The sequence below is a fragment of the Passer domesticus genome, unplaced genomic scaffold, assembly GCF_036417665.1.
Source record: "Passer domesticus isolate bPasDom1 unplaced genomic scaffold, bPasDom1.hap1 HAP1_SCAFFOLD_51, whole genome shotgun sequence".
Lineage (NCBI taxonomy): Eukaryota > Metazoa > Chordata > Aves > Passeriformes > Passeridae > Passer > Passer domesticus.
In genome coordinates, this window is record NW_026990161.1 from 963,460 (window position 1) to 977,741 (window position 14,282).

Here is a 14,282-nt window from a genome sequence, read left to right on the forward strand (position 1 = left end):
CCAGCCTTCATAACTTCACCCATAGCTGTTGTAGCTCGTGCATTGGGAATTAAATCAGGGCAGGGTCTTTGGTGGGAGCTGCCCTGGGTCAAGAGAGACACTGAGAGAGAAACAGAGCAGGCAAAGAGAGGCAGGAGAGAAAGGAGGACACAAATCCAATCAGCTGAGAAGGTGGCACTTTGAAAAGCACCTTCTGTGGTTTTCTCAGAGGCAGCTCCTGGCAAGGGCAGCGCTGCAGAGAGACAGCTCTGGACAGGAGCAGCTCCTGTTCACAGCCCAGCAGGGCTGGGGCACTGCCAGGGCAGCTCAGGGACACCAGCAGGGCACAGCCAGAGCTGACAGGGGCTCAGCACTGGCAGGGGCTGGGGGATGTCCCAGAGGGGGCTGTGTGACAGTGGCACCTCTGTGGCTGTGTCATAGAGGCACAGAGCAGCTGTGATGTCAGCAAGGGGCTGTGTGACAGCACAGAGTTTGTTGTGTGAGGTCACAGATTGGGCTATGTCATCACAGAGTTTGTTGTGTGAGGTCATTGAACAGCTACAGAGTCACAGAGGGGACGGTGTGACATCACAGAGCAGGCTGTGACATTATGTCATGGCTATATGACACCATAGAGCAAGCTGTGAGGTGAGAGTGTGTGCTGTGACATTACAGAGTGGCAGTATGACATCAAAGAGAGGGGTTTGTGACATCACTGAAGGGTTGTGACAGCACAGAGCTGCCTGTGATATCATAGAGTACGATGTAAGGCCATGGTACAGCTTCTGCCATTATTGAGGATGGCTCTGTGACCTCAGAGAGTGGGTTGTGATATCACTTGCTGGCTGAGTAGCATCATAGAGCAGGCTGTGACATCACAGAACAGACTGTGATGTCACAGGGTGACTGTGGATATCACCAAATCTTCTGTGACGTCATATGGTATCACAGAGTGATATCCCAGCACTAGCCCTGTGGTATCACGAAGTGGCTTTGTGATATCACAGAGCAGGCTTCAACATCACAGAGTAGGCTCTGTGACATCATAGGCTGGATATAATAGAATGGATTCTGCCAACACAGTGTATTTGTGTGACATCACAGACCAGACTGTGACATCACAGAATGGCTGTGTGACATCCCAGGGCAGGTTGTGTAATATCACAACATTAACTGTGACATCATAATGTGGGCTGTGACATCACAAATGGTCTGTGTGCCATCACAGGGGCTTTTTGACATCACAGGAGCTGTGTGACATCACAGAGGGCTGTGTGAGGTCACTGGGGAGGTCACTCTGCCCCAGCCCCCCCTCACAGTTCCCCCAGAGCAGTCCAACGCTGCTCGTGCACAGCGGGGTCCCCTGTCCCCCCGGGTCCCCCCACCCCCGGCGCCGCAGCCTCCCCCAGAGGATGTTCCACGAGATCGACCCCAGAGCCTGACACGGGGAGGGGGGGCCGGGGCCCTGGGGGGTGGGACAGGGGCACAGGGACCCCCCAGCAGTGTCTGTGTGTCCCCCAGGGCCAGAGCCTGGGCCAGGGCTCCTTCACCCTGCTACAAACGAAAGCTTGAGAAAAAATCCCCAGCAAGGGATCAGCAAAAATCAGATTTAATATTAAGTGACAGCACCACAAAGTTCTTTGGCAAGTGACATTCTTGACTGGACACTTCAGGCACAACAAAGAAACAAAGTATCAACAAAACCAAACAAAATCCAGCCAATCAAACCAGAAATGAACCAAGAACTGTCTCTTCGTGCGTGTGTGACACAAGGACAGTGAGAGCAAGGATAAAAGGAATACAGCCTAAAAGCTGAACAGGGCTCAAACTGAACAGGACTTAACTTATACCTTAACCTTAACTGATACCTTAAACTTCACAAATTTAGCAAAAGAACAGCACTTAATAGTATTTAAGCTAAGTTAAAACCTATGACTTAGCATTTTAAAAGAGGAATAACACTTAACAATATTTAACTTAGCTTATAACTTGTATTAAACTTAGCCTAAAACAACTCTTAGCAGCATTTAACTTAGCAAAAACTCATGACTTAACCTCAATTACAGGCCTGACTAAGTCAGCTATCCAAGGCACTCCAACCCCTCTGAGAGCAGCATTTCTGCCACATTTCCCCAGCACAGGCACTCCTGTGTGCACACAGACACAAAGAGTCAGTGCAAGGCACCTGTGAGAAATTCCCCTGAAGGCAGGAAATGCTCCCTGTGGATCCTTTGGCATCTCCCCAGTGGGTGAAGGGTTGAGCCTGGAGGAGTGGGGGGATCGGCCCAGGCTCTGTCCTTGTTCAGGGATCCCTGAGTGCAGCAAACGGGAGAGTTCCCGGCTGGGAGAGGCCCCACTCAGAGGGAGTCGCTGGCCCAGGAGAGCTCCAAGGGGCTCCTTTTGCAGCGCTGTTTGTAGGGCCCCAAGAGAGGGACTGCAGTCACAGCAATGGTTCATCCTGGCCGCACTTGGCATCAACAGCTTTCTTTGGCACTGTGAGAACAGGGATGTTGTGCTACTGAGGGAACAAAAACAGTTCCCAGGGCTGCTCCTCCAGCAACCAGGAGCTGGTTGGGCAGCAGCAGTGGCTGGAGCAGACAGTGTTTGTGCTGAGCTGCAGAGGAGCTGAGCCCAGGGGCTGTTGGCCAAGGCCGAGGCCCAAGGAGCATTTCTCAGCTGGCAGCATAACATAAAGAATACTTGCTTATTTCAAATACAATACCTGCTTGTAAGCCTTAAAATACAAGGCACAGATCTCCATTATTAAGCTTAGAACTTCCTAATATCTCACTAGATATACTTTTCTGGAGCTTAGGGAGTTATTTTAGCCCAGCGTTAATACACAGACCATTGTTCTATTTGTGCTTATTTGTGTACTTCTTACATAATTTTCTGCTGACCTATCTTATGGCTACTGCTTAGCTCTAATCACAGTTCTGCTGTCTCTGAGGCTTGCCATTCGCAGCTTTCCCAAAACCCTCTGATTTTATGGATTCCTACACAGAGGAGCTGAGCCCAGGGGCTGTTGGCCAAGGCCGAGGCCCAAGGAGCATTTCTCAGCTGGCAGGGCGGCCTGAGAAGGGGAGGGGGGAATGCAGCAGCACAGGGCCCATGGAATGCATGGACCATTGTGACACCGTGAGGCCTTGTGACACCAAGGGACCATTGTGACACTGTGGGGACCAGTGAGACCAAGGGACCATTGTTACACCGTGGGGCTTCATGGAATCATGGAGAGCACTGTGATATTTCACTCGCCTCATGGAACAGGGGGACCATACTAAAGCTGTATGGTTCCATGGAAGGTAGGGACCATTGTGACACTGTGAGGACCCATCTACAGAGGGTCCATTGTGACACCAAGTCTCATAGAACTGTGGAGACCATTATGATGCATTGGAGGGGTCATGGAACCAAAAGACCATTGTGACACAGTTGATGAGTTCTCCTTAGAAGTTCTGGTTGTAGATGCGAGGAGAAATGAGGTTAGAAATGGTAGGTAACAGCCTGTCCCTCATGATTCTGTCTTGCCACAGACGACAAAAGCAACAGCCGTCTCTCCCCTGGCTCCTTCTGCTCTTGGACAAAAAGCCAAAAAGGAGCAAAGTGAGCAGGACAACCACATGCGTCCAGCTGTGCTCACAGCACAGCCCCATCATTCCAAGAGACTAAGTGCCTGTTGTGGGTGCTGCTGCCTTTAGTGCAAGGCAGAGGTGCAAGTTTCTGAGCAGCCAGCACTTGCTGTTGCTGGCCGAGGATGCCAAGTGCTGGAGTCCTGCAGGATGTAGCCATTTCCTGCAGGCACTGACAGCTCAAAATTGGCCTTTAACCTGTCATGCTGAGGCACCGAAGAGCTGGGGGCTCTGGATGACCCTTTGGCTGCCTGACTCAGTGAGGCTCTATCTCTGGGCTTCTGCAGTGCTTTGGCCAAGGGCACACATGGCAGTGCTGGAGATCCCAGGGCTATGTTGGTTTTTCCATCGTGGAAAGGTGTGGTTGGCTTGTGGCAGTGTTCTGCAGTATTCCTGAGGAGTTCTTCACTCGTACAGACTCTTTTGGCCCAGCTGTCTTTTGGCTTTTGATAAGCTGCAAGGAGATGACTGCGCTGTCCCTGAAGCTGTGGGGGGCCATTTCTGTCCCGTGTGGCCAAGGAAAGGAACCGCGCAGTTGCGAAGCCTTCTTGTCAGGCAAAAGGCAGAGGCAGCGAGTTTCTGTGGATCTGTTTCGCGGTGAAGTCTGCAGCTTTGGAAAGTGCCTTGGAGCCTGGAGTGGGGGTGAAGCTGCAAGTCCTTGAGTGCGGTCTTGTGTTGCTCTGCACAGGAGGGACGTGTTGAAATGGAGGATACAGTATTTGAAGTCAGATGGGCAACTTTTTGGCTGGCCAGCTGCGTGGGCCAAAAGGAGCCAGGGGTGCTGCCCGTCCAGAGCAGCTGAACGTGAGGCAGCGTGTGGCCAGGTGGCCAAGAAGGCCAAGGGCAGGGTGGCCTGTGTCAGCAGCAGAGGGGCAGCAGGAGCAGGGCAGTGAGTGTCGGCCTGTGCTGGGCAGCGCTGCAGCCACAGCTGCAGTGAGTGCTGTGTGCAGCTGTGGGCCCTGTGAAGCAGAACGTCACTGAGGGGCTGGAGCGGGTGCAGAGAAGGACACGGGAGCTGGGCAAGGGTGTGGAGCACAAGCCCAGTGACGAGGTGCTGAGGGAGCTTTAGCCTGGGCAACGGGAGGCTCATGAGGGGACCTTCAGCTTCTACTCTCTCCACTGAACTATTTTAGCCACTTTTTGTAGTTACTTTTTCCCCCCTTTTTTTTAACTGCTATTTTGTCTTTGCTTGGAGAATGAGGTTTCTTCATTTTCTTTTTTTCCCATCCATGCTGCTTTTCCTCATTATTTTCTGTCCTTTTACAGGACTGGTACTGGTTCTGCTAGAATTTTAATTTCTAAGGTGTCACTGCTGTAGAATGAAATAGTTTTGCATGACAAGACATCATTCAGTGCTAGCTCCTTGGTGCAGATGAAACTGTGTATTTCTTGGCCAGCCAGTATGGCATTTTGAGATCACTTTCAGGTTATCAACGCCTGTGGCTTTTTGAAGCCCAGGGAATCAATTTGTTTTGTGTTCGGGAATTGAGCAGGATATCAATGGCCTTTCATTCCAACTGGTCCTCAGAGATCAGAGGGGCTGGGAGGGGCTGGGCAGCATTTCTGATTACAGCCACTTCAGCAGTGTCAGTGTGGTTGAGTCCAAGAGAAGAACTTGCTCAAGCACAGATGCAGAAAGAGTGCAGTTCTCAGTGCAATGCTCTGGGTCAGATCGTTTTCCATAAGTACCTACAAGCTCCAGATTCCCCAAGAGTGTGGTTTATTGAAGCAACAGGACAGCAATCTCAGGATTGCTGCTGAGTGGGGGCACTGCCTACCAAGTTTTGATGTGAGAGAGGACAGTAAAGACAGATTATAGTAGTGAGATCTACCTGTCTGTCTGTCTGTCTGTCTATCTATCTATCTATCTATGTAACTTTTACATAATTGAATCTTCCCATCTCTGGGCCAAGGATGTTGGAGGTGCAAACCTCACCTAAAGCATCCCTTTCAGGAGAGGATTAGAGACATGTTCCGTGTACCAGTTCTGAACAGGCAGAGATGTTTCCCCCTCCAGATATGGGTTTTTTCCCCTCAAAGCTGTTTTCCTCCTCTGGCCTCTTCTGCCCTGAAGTCCCCACTTAATTTTTTTAATTTCTGCTTGTCCTAGTTAGGTGGAACAATTCCATGGTTAGGTGCTGTTTGGTGACTCTGGTCATACATGCATTACACGACACACGGTTTCCTTCACTGGCATCCACTGGGGTGTGTAAGTGCATTTGTTAATTGGGCCTTATGAGAGTGAGAGTCTCTGTTACTGCTGGTCAGAATTCTCAGTTGACAAAAGAGGGAGAAAAAACACCTTGGTCCTCTTCCATATACTGACGTGGCTGTAGAGGCTCTGTGACATACATCAAAGTATCTTTGCATGCATCCCTATCTCCTGAATGACGAGGATTTCTAACAAGAGTGTAGACGTCAGGAAGGCAGGAATGCTGGTGCAGGCCCGAGGAGAACGTGAACTGCAGAAGTGTCTCTCACAAGGAGTGAGCTCAGCCAGGAAGCCACCTGCAGAGCCAGGATGGAGCTGTGGGACAGGGCTGGGTGTCAGTCACTACTGAAAGACAAAGAGGACATGGCAGGAGCAGAGGGAGGCACTCACCAGAGCCTTGAGGAATGCCACACCTTCCCTGTCAGCTGCCTGACAGGCTGTTGGAGCTTCAGTCCCAGATGGCCCCTGATTGTAGTGCCAGGATCACTTTGGAATCTGTGCCTCCCCACGGGCAGAGAATGACCCAGGAGAGCATCAGCACAGTGCCTTGGGAATGTGTGAGCCCATCAGCCTTTGAGTCTTGGCTCACAAATATCACACAGGAAGTCAAAACCCATCGTCTCTTGCTTTCTGTGCAGGTTCTTGTAGAGAAAGAGCAGGAGCAGACTGCTTATCAAAGATGCCATGCCAGGCTCAGGGAGAGCTGTTCCCAGCCCGAGAGCAGGAAGAGCAGCTCAGGCCACAGGTGGAAGAGCCACAGCAGAATGGCCAGGTAAGCCTGACTGGCCAGGTGACAGAGGGAAGGGCAGGAAGAGGGGCATAAAATTGAGCTCTTGGGACTGAGGAGGCCAGGAGTCCCACAGGCACTGAAAGCACAGAGCCTTGGAATCTGCAGAGATCAGCACTGGGACAGGAGGTTTGCAGTGGAAGCAGAGGTGGGTAGGGAAGCAGAAAGACGTGGCTGAATAGATGTGATTTTGAGGCTGCAAGAGGAAAAAGCTGAGCCTGATGGCAGCTCCCAGTCACTTGCTCTGCATTTGTGTGCACAGGACATCAAGGCAGAGCCACAAGCAGAGCTGCCTGAAGCTCAGAGTGCCATCATGGCAGTGAAGAGAAAGAACAAGGAAGACATGAGAAGAATTCAAGAGAAGATGAATCTCCATCAGCACAGGGGTGACCAACAAAACCAGGTGAGAGAAAGAATGGCAGCCACTCCACTCATGAAACTTCCTCTCCATTGTTGTTTACAAACCATCAAGGAAGATGTGCAGGCAGAGCTGCAGGAATCTGAGGCTAGGAACAAGGCAAGGGAGAAGAGGCTGGAAGAAGAAATGAAAATCATCAGAGAGAAAGTTAATCACCTCCCTCAGGCTCTACAAAAGCAAGGGAGTGAAGGAGGGACAGCCACTGCAGTCACCAAACTGCTGTTTTCTGCCCTTCTTGCTTTTCCTCTGCAGAGCAGCAGGGAGTGGGGCCGTGCCTCTGAGTGCCATCCTGCTCTAGTATATATCACAGTCACTCTGAAGGACATTTCCTGCTGGATCTCAAGTGCTGCCCTGGACAGTGGGACTTGTTCTTTGGCTTTTGGCCAGCAATCATCCAAATTGATTCCTGCTGGCATGTTCCTGCTCTCTCTGTTTCTTTACAGGGGGAACATGGTGACCCAGATGGAGGACTGAAACAAGCTGTCTGTATCCCTTGTAAATTTGTTCTTTCCCTTTGCTCACAGTCAATGACTCTTGGCTGATAGGGACAAGCTGTAGTCTCTGATTGCTTTGTTCTCTGACTTGAGGTGCAAGTGTTGACATCTCACCTGGCAGACCGCAAAGACTTCCGGAAAACAACTGGCAATGAAGGGCCCCAAGGTTGGTGTGAGGCACAGGAACTGTCCCCACCAGAAGTGCTACAGGTTCAGCACACCTCCATGGGCTCTGGCACTAAACCTGCTGCTGCAGCAGCGTTACCTGGGGGAATCTATTCTGTTGAACCTGGGAATTCGAGCTGGGGCAGTTTGTTCATCTCCAGGTCTGAAAGCAGCATGGCTGCTCCGAAACCGGAGATTGAGAAGTACCTGGAGATACTGGGTTAGTGTGGCGTATTTCTTGTCTGAGGGACAGTGTACTCTGTGCAGGTGTCAGCACAGCTGTACCAAATGCTCCTCCTGAGTCTGGTGTCCCACTGGGGACATTCAGGACTCCCCAGAGGAAGTGCTGTGCTCTGAGGCAGCGAGGGAGCGCTCTGAGTGTTCCTGCTGCCTCTGAGGGCAGCTTGGACTGGCTTGGCTTTGCCTGAGCTTCCCTCTCTGCTAAAGGCTGAAGCAGCAATTGTTCTTGAACCAGATGAAGGCTGTGGACTAGCAAATCATCTGGACAAGTCCTGTGTGCTAGTGGCCAAACTGAACACAATTTTTAGCTTCTTAAATTCTCCTTAGATTCCTGACTCCCAAATAGTCATCAGAGCAAACAAACCTCACAGAAGTTGACTGGTTTTGGAGTTTTGTCTTTTTGGCTGGGGATTTATTTTTGTCATTTTGGTTGGGGGGAAGGGTTGTTGTTTTGTTTTGCTTATTTTTGTGGGGTTTGTTTGTTTGTTTTCTTTTGGTTTGTTTTTGCTATTGTGGTTGTTACTATTGTTACCCAGCTGACCACAAAGGGCTCAGAGTCCCTGACAGTGGGGCTGCCTTTTGTATCTCCTGGAAGCTCGGATCTCTGCTTAAAACTGAGCATCTTCTATTTTGTTTCCCTCAGAGAGAATGGTGACCATGGAAAACCCTGTGATTAAATACACAGAAAGGGGATGTATTGGCAGCGGGTGAGTCCAAACGCAGTTACTTCTGCACAACCATGGGCCAGGAGGTTTTCTGGTGGAAATGTCTACCCAGCATGAAGTCAGGCCAGCTGGAAACATCTTCACACACTGGGGATAGATTGTCCCATCTCTCAGTGCTGCTCAGAATTTGTGAGTGTGCTCAGAGTGCTTTGTCAGAGACATCTTCATGCTGCCGAGGTCTTGCCTGCATCAAGGAGCAGGACCTGGAAGATCTCCTTGTCTCTCAAGTGTGGGACAGCTCTGTGTTAATTTCTTTAGCATTTCTGTATGTCTCACAATCATACTGACACACTAATGAAAAAAGAAGAATCTTGCTTGCCTGAAAGGGCAACCCCCTTATCAAAGCTGTCAGGTTACAGTTCTCAGGAACATTTCTTTCCCATGGTTTGCTGAAGGAAATAATCTGTGGTTAGGATAGGAACCACACAGTTTAGAAACTGAAACCCAAGATGAAAGAATAAACTCCCTTTAGGAGCTGAGGCAGTGAACCCCAGTGCTTCAGGAACAGGCGCAGTGCCCATGCACTTGAGAGGAAAATGCATCATCTGTCTTCTGGCAGAGCCCTCCTGCATCCTGCAGGTTCTGGGCATTTGCAGGAGACATCTCCTGTGTGGGCTGGCTTTCACTCCAAGAGCTAAACAGCTTCTCATTTCACTGCTTCTCTTTTGTTTCTAGGTCTTTTGGAGAGGTGGTTAGAGCACTCAAGAATGCCACAGGAGGAGAGAGAAATGTCAACAGCCCTGTGTTTTTTGTCTAGAATTTCATTATTTTCATGAAAACATGCATTCCCATCTGCACATTTTTGTGTTTCTAATTATTCATATACCAAAATACTTCTTTTTTAACTCTTTATTTATTGCAGTTGGTAATTTTTATGTCCTCATTCTTAAAAAAAATCCACAAGCCATTTTAGCCTCTGGCTCTCAAAGGTCGTTTCCTACCTGTCTGTTTTAAATCAGGGCTACAATTCTTTAATGGAATTGAGACAGGTCCAGGAAATGCACACCAGGCACACCAGTGATTCCTCTTGTAGAATGTCATGGCCCTGTCATAAGCCTCTTTTCTTTTCTTACCCACGCCCCCCCCCCCCCCCCCCCATCAGCTCAACATTTAGTTGCAAACTTAAACAAGATGAGCAAAATAACAACATAACAACGCTGTTGTGGGCCTTTGGGATCACCCTTGCTGATCTTTCTGCTTTTTCAGTTGACCAAGGCTCTGATCCAGGCAAAGAGATTTCACTTAGTGACACAGAACCATTTGGCTGGAACTCTGCTGATTTCTAGTAACAGCTGGAGGCCTGGATCTCCACAGGATGCTTTGGCTGTCCCAGGCTTTGTTGGCTTTTGGCTGCAAATACCATTGCCCTTGCTTTCTTATCCAGACATACCATGGCTTGGCAAAAACTGCCCAGTGGGCCATATTCCAAAGGCAGTTTGGGCTGGAGTTTGTGAAGGAAGGAGACCCTTATCCAATTGCAAACCACATTAAAAAATTTGTAAAAGAGAACTTCCCATCCTTAACAAATAACTGACAATTCAGAAGTGGACACAGAACTTATTTACAGAATGAAAAGGAAGGGAATTTTCCAATGGAGCTGTGGGTTCTGTAGTTTTTATTCTGACTCCCACTCACAGATAGCACTGGAGAAAGTCATGTCTTCTGCCTGCCATGAATTGTTTGGCTGCAACCATCAGAGGCATCAGGCTGGAGACAGGCTCGGCTGATGTTAGGAACAGGAGCTGCCCCAAGGAGAAAAGAATGAATGAACTTGTACCTCCCAAACCCATCTCCCCACAGGCTCAAGCAGGATTCCTTTGGTTCTCAGAAATACACAGATATAGGGCTGAGAAGACCATTTGGATCTATGTGATCATGCCCAAGACCATGCTCATGCTGTTTGGGTTTTGCCATTTTTCTTTTCTATGTTTTCTGTATTCTTTGCACATATATTTGTAGCTCTGTGGGCTACTCTATTAGTGACTAGTTTTCCCAATACTTTTCCACGGCCTTTCCCTAAGCAGAAAGACAAACTTCCAGAGCTCCAAGCACTACCGGAGGGAGGTAGAAGGCCCCAGTGCTATCTTGGTTCTTCCTGGGACAGACCCCTCCAGGCAGCTGGTGGAGTCACCATCCCTGCAAGTGTTTCAGAAAAGACTGGACGTGACACTAGGTGCCGTGGTTTAGTTGAGGTGTTAGGGCATGGGCTGGACTCCATGATCTTGAAGGTGTCTTCCAACCCAGTGATTCTGTGATTCTGTGACTGAGGGAACTTTCCCTGCAGCCCTGGAAAGGGCTCTGGGAGCCCTTGGCCAAGGACGGGGATCAGGGCTCAGGGAAAAGCAGCAAAGGGCTCAAGGCGAAGGCGAGAGGGCAGAGCTGCCACAGCGTGGCCCAGCAAGAGCCTCATCTGCTCCTCCTCAGGCCGCACCATCCGCGCTGCCGTTTGCGGCGCCGGCGGCTCCTCTCGCTGCGGTGCTCCAGCGCGTCCCGGGGGCCGGGCCCGTCCTCTTCGGGAAGCGCCGGAGCCTCGGAGGCGAGTGGCTGCTGCTGCGGCCGGGCGGGGAGAGCTGCGGCCGCGGCCAAGGCACGGCGAGCTGCCGCTATGGCCGGCTCCTGCCGCGGCTCCTGCCCGGCGGGCACAGACACGGCCGAGGGCTGCCCGGGAGCTCCGTGCCGGTCCGCAGCGGGCCCGGCCGGGCTGCTGCTCTCCGCAGCCTCTGCCCGCCGCTGCCGGCCCCGCCGCACTCCCGCTGCCTCTGCCGCAGCCGGGCCCACACGGGAGGCGGCACATTCCGGCCGGCTCGCAAAAGCCCTGCCTGCAAACCCCCCGCATGGCCTCGGCTCAGGCACAGGCTGCCGGCATCCTCGCAGCTGCGAGCCGGGCCTGGCCGCTGCCGGCCTCGGGCAGAGCTCCCGCCTGTGTCTCCATGGCCGCGGCTGCTCGGCACAGCGGGCTGAGCACAGCCAGCGCCAGGAGCAGCTCTTCACGGGCCCGGGCTCCGGGCACTCCGAGCTGCAGGCAGCACAGAAAAGGGCTCTTTGTTTCACCTCCTCTTTCAGTGCTGCTAAGAATGTAGCCTGCAGCAAGCTGAGAACACCAGAGCACGGAGCCCTTTGCAGGCAGGGCTGTGTCTGCTGGAGGGGCAGAGGGAGCCCAGCAGGGATCAGACACAAACCAGCAGGGCACTGAGGAGCCCCTGTGGTGGCAGTGAGCAGCTCCGGGCTCTGGGCGCTGCTGCTGGCATTTTCTATTGAGCCATCTCCAAGGTCTTCTCTTGTGCTCTGTATTTCTAAGTGTCTTCCCTCTTGCTTCTTGGTTTTGCTTGTCTCCTGCACCTTCATTTCCCCAAATTTTCCTACCCTGTCAGCAGCGACCCCCATCCACAACTGCCTATGAAATATGAACCAAGCAGCTGGTTGTTCTACACATCAGCAATGTGTAGAATCCAATGGCTCAGGAATTCTTATGTCAGGGCCCTGTCTGTGCCTTATGCTTGTCAGCACCTCCTTCTCTGTGCAAAAACTAGTGATGAGTGGAGGTTTTTTGCCTAAGAGGTCCTGAGAAGCAAATGCTGTGCTGGGATTCTCATGAGTGGATCCATTAAGTTCATTGCTGGGAAACACAAAAGAATGCCAAGGCAGCAGATCAGCTGGGAGCTGGTCACTCCCTGCAAAGGGCTCAGGTATGATGTGGGAATACCACGTTCCAGGGTGGGCAAGAAGGATCAATGTGCTCAAGGTGCAGCTGCTGACGTTTGGGTTCACCTGGAGCACAGTCAGGGGTGGTGAGCACTGGAAGATCCAGCTGCAGTCCCCATCCATGTCCCTTTCAGTGATGGCTTGAGCCTGGATCCAGAGCGCCCTGGGGGGCTCCTGGGGCTGGCTTTGCACTCAGGGTGAGGATGGCCAGGAGCCACTGAGGCCGGCAGTGGGGACCAAGGCTGGGGCTCGTGGCCTGGCAGGTGTGGCTCTGGGGGCTGGGACATGCCAGGGCATGGCTCACTGCCACTGTCCTCCAGAGCCCTGGCTAGCTCTGTGATGCTCCAGGGGCAATGGCGAGAGCAGGGAAGTGGCTAGACTGGGGTTTTGCCTGAGGCAGAACCTCTAAGCCAGCCCAGCAGTAGAGACCCTGGAAGAGCCACGAGCACCGAGTGAAGGAGGCAGAGGAGGCTCTTCTGCAGTGCAAAGTCCAGCAAATTTATTAGGAGAGGCAAGGACAGGTTACACAGGACAGAACTGCCAAACGGGACCACAAGCTGAGCTCTCGCTCGGCTCTTGCTGTCTGCGAAGGTGCTGCGAGCTGTGGTGGCTGCACTCAGCCTTGGCTGGGAGGATGATCTGTTTTTAAAAACTCTTAAAACAGGGCGCAGGCACCATATAGTAACCAATAAATGAGTCTCAGGGTGTGGTTTTGAGGACTGCAACAAATCAGAACAAGGGGAGGACAGAGGGTTGGGATAGGGATTGGATCTTAGGGTGAGGGACAGGGAACTTTCTGGAACAAAGGGTAGGGTTTGGGCTGATGGACAGGGCAAAGGGGCCGGGTTGTTTTGCCAGACAGGGAAAAATCTGGGAAGGAGGGAGGGGATTCCTGGAGGGACAGTTGGGTAGGAGGGCATAAGGCAGGGGAGAAACTAACTGTGATAACTCGGGGAACACCTGAACATACGACAAGCTAATAGAACATTGGACTCAATAAACTAACACGCCGCAACCCAGGAATTGAGGCTCTCAGCAGCTGCGAGGTGGCAGTGTTAGAACACGCAGCAGCTGGGGGAAGCCATCTCTCAGCTCTTGCTGTGTGGGAAGGTGCTGCGAGCTGTGGTGGCTGCACTCAGCCTTGGCTGGGAGGATCATCTGTACCAGGGAGAGCAGAAAGCTGCCATGGTGAGCAGAACATGCTCAGAGCACTGCAGTGCAGAGAATGATACTGCCCCTGAAGTGCAAAAAGCGTGAAAGTGTAGAATTCTGTGCAGCACTGTGGTACAAATTTTCTCTTCTAGGACATGTCCCTTTTTGTATTCTGTAGACAAATTATCAGGATTTATAGAATACATTGGGGCTTTTTCATAAGGGTTTTGGGAGAACTCTCAAGTTTATTTTTATTTGTATTTTACATCCAGCATTTATACGGATTTTTCTTATTGTTCTTCTGTAAGTATTTAGGGAACAAATATGCAAGCATTTTTAATCCCTTGGGATATTGTGATTTGTATCCTCAGAAAGAGAACCTTGTTGAACAAGTGTGAAGACACCAAGACAGGGAAAATAGCATAAAAGTGTTTTAAAACAGGGCATATATTGAGGACTGCAGAACTGAGTAATTCCTCCAAGGGGGGAATTAGCAAGGTATATTACCAAGAGTTATTGCCAAGATACTTCCTGAAATCAAGGGAAATGTGACCTGCAGCCATACAAAGTACAGCCAAAGCAAATGAAAACCCTTTGGAAAAGAGGGAATGTTGCCAGTGATATCAATCTGCTGGGATAACTGAGGGATGCCCACCATCCTTGCACTGCATTCCTCAGTATCTGCAGTGTGCTTTCTTCCAATTTCTGTCAAGTGAAAAAGCAGCTGCCATTGCTTTATGTTAACTTCAGTTCTTAGGAGAATTACCAAGCACCAT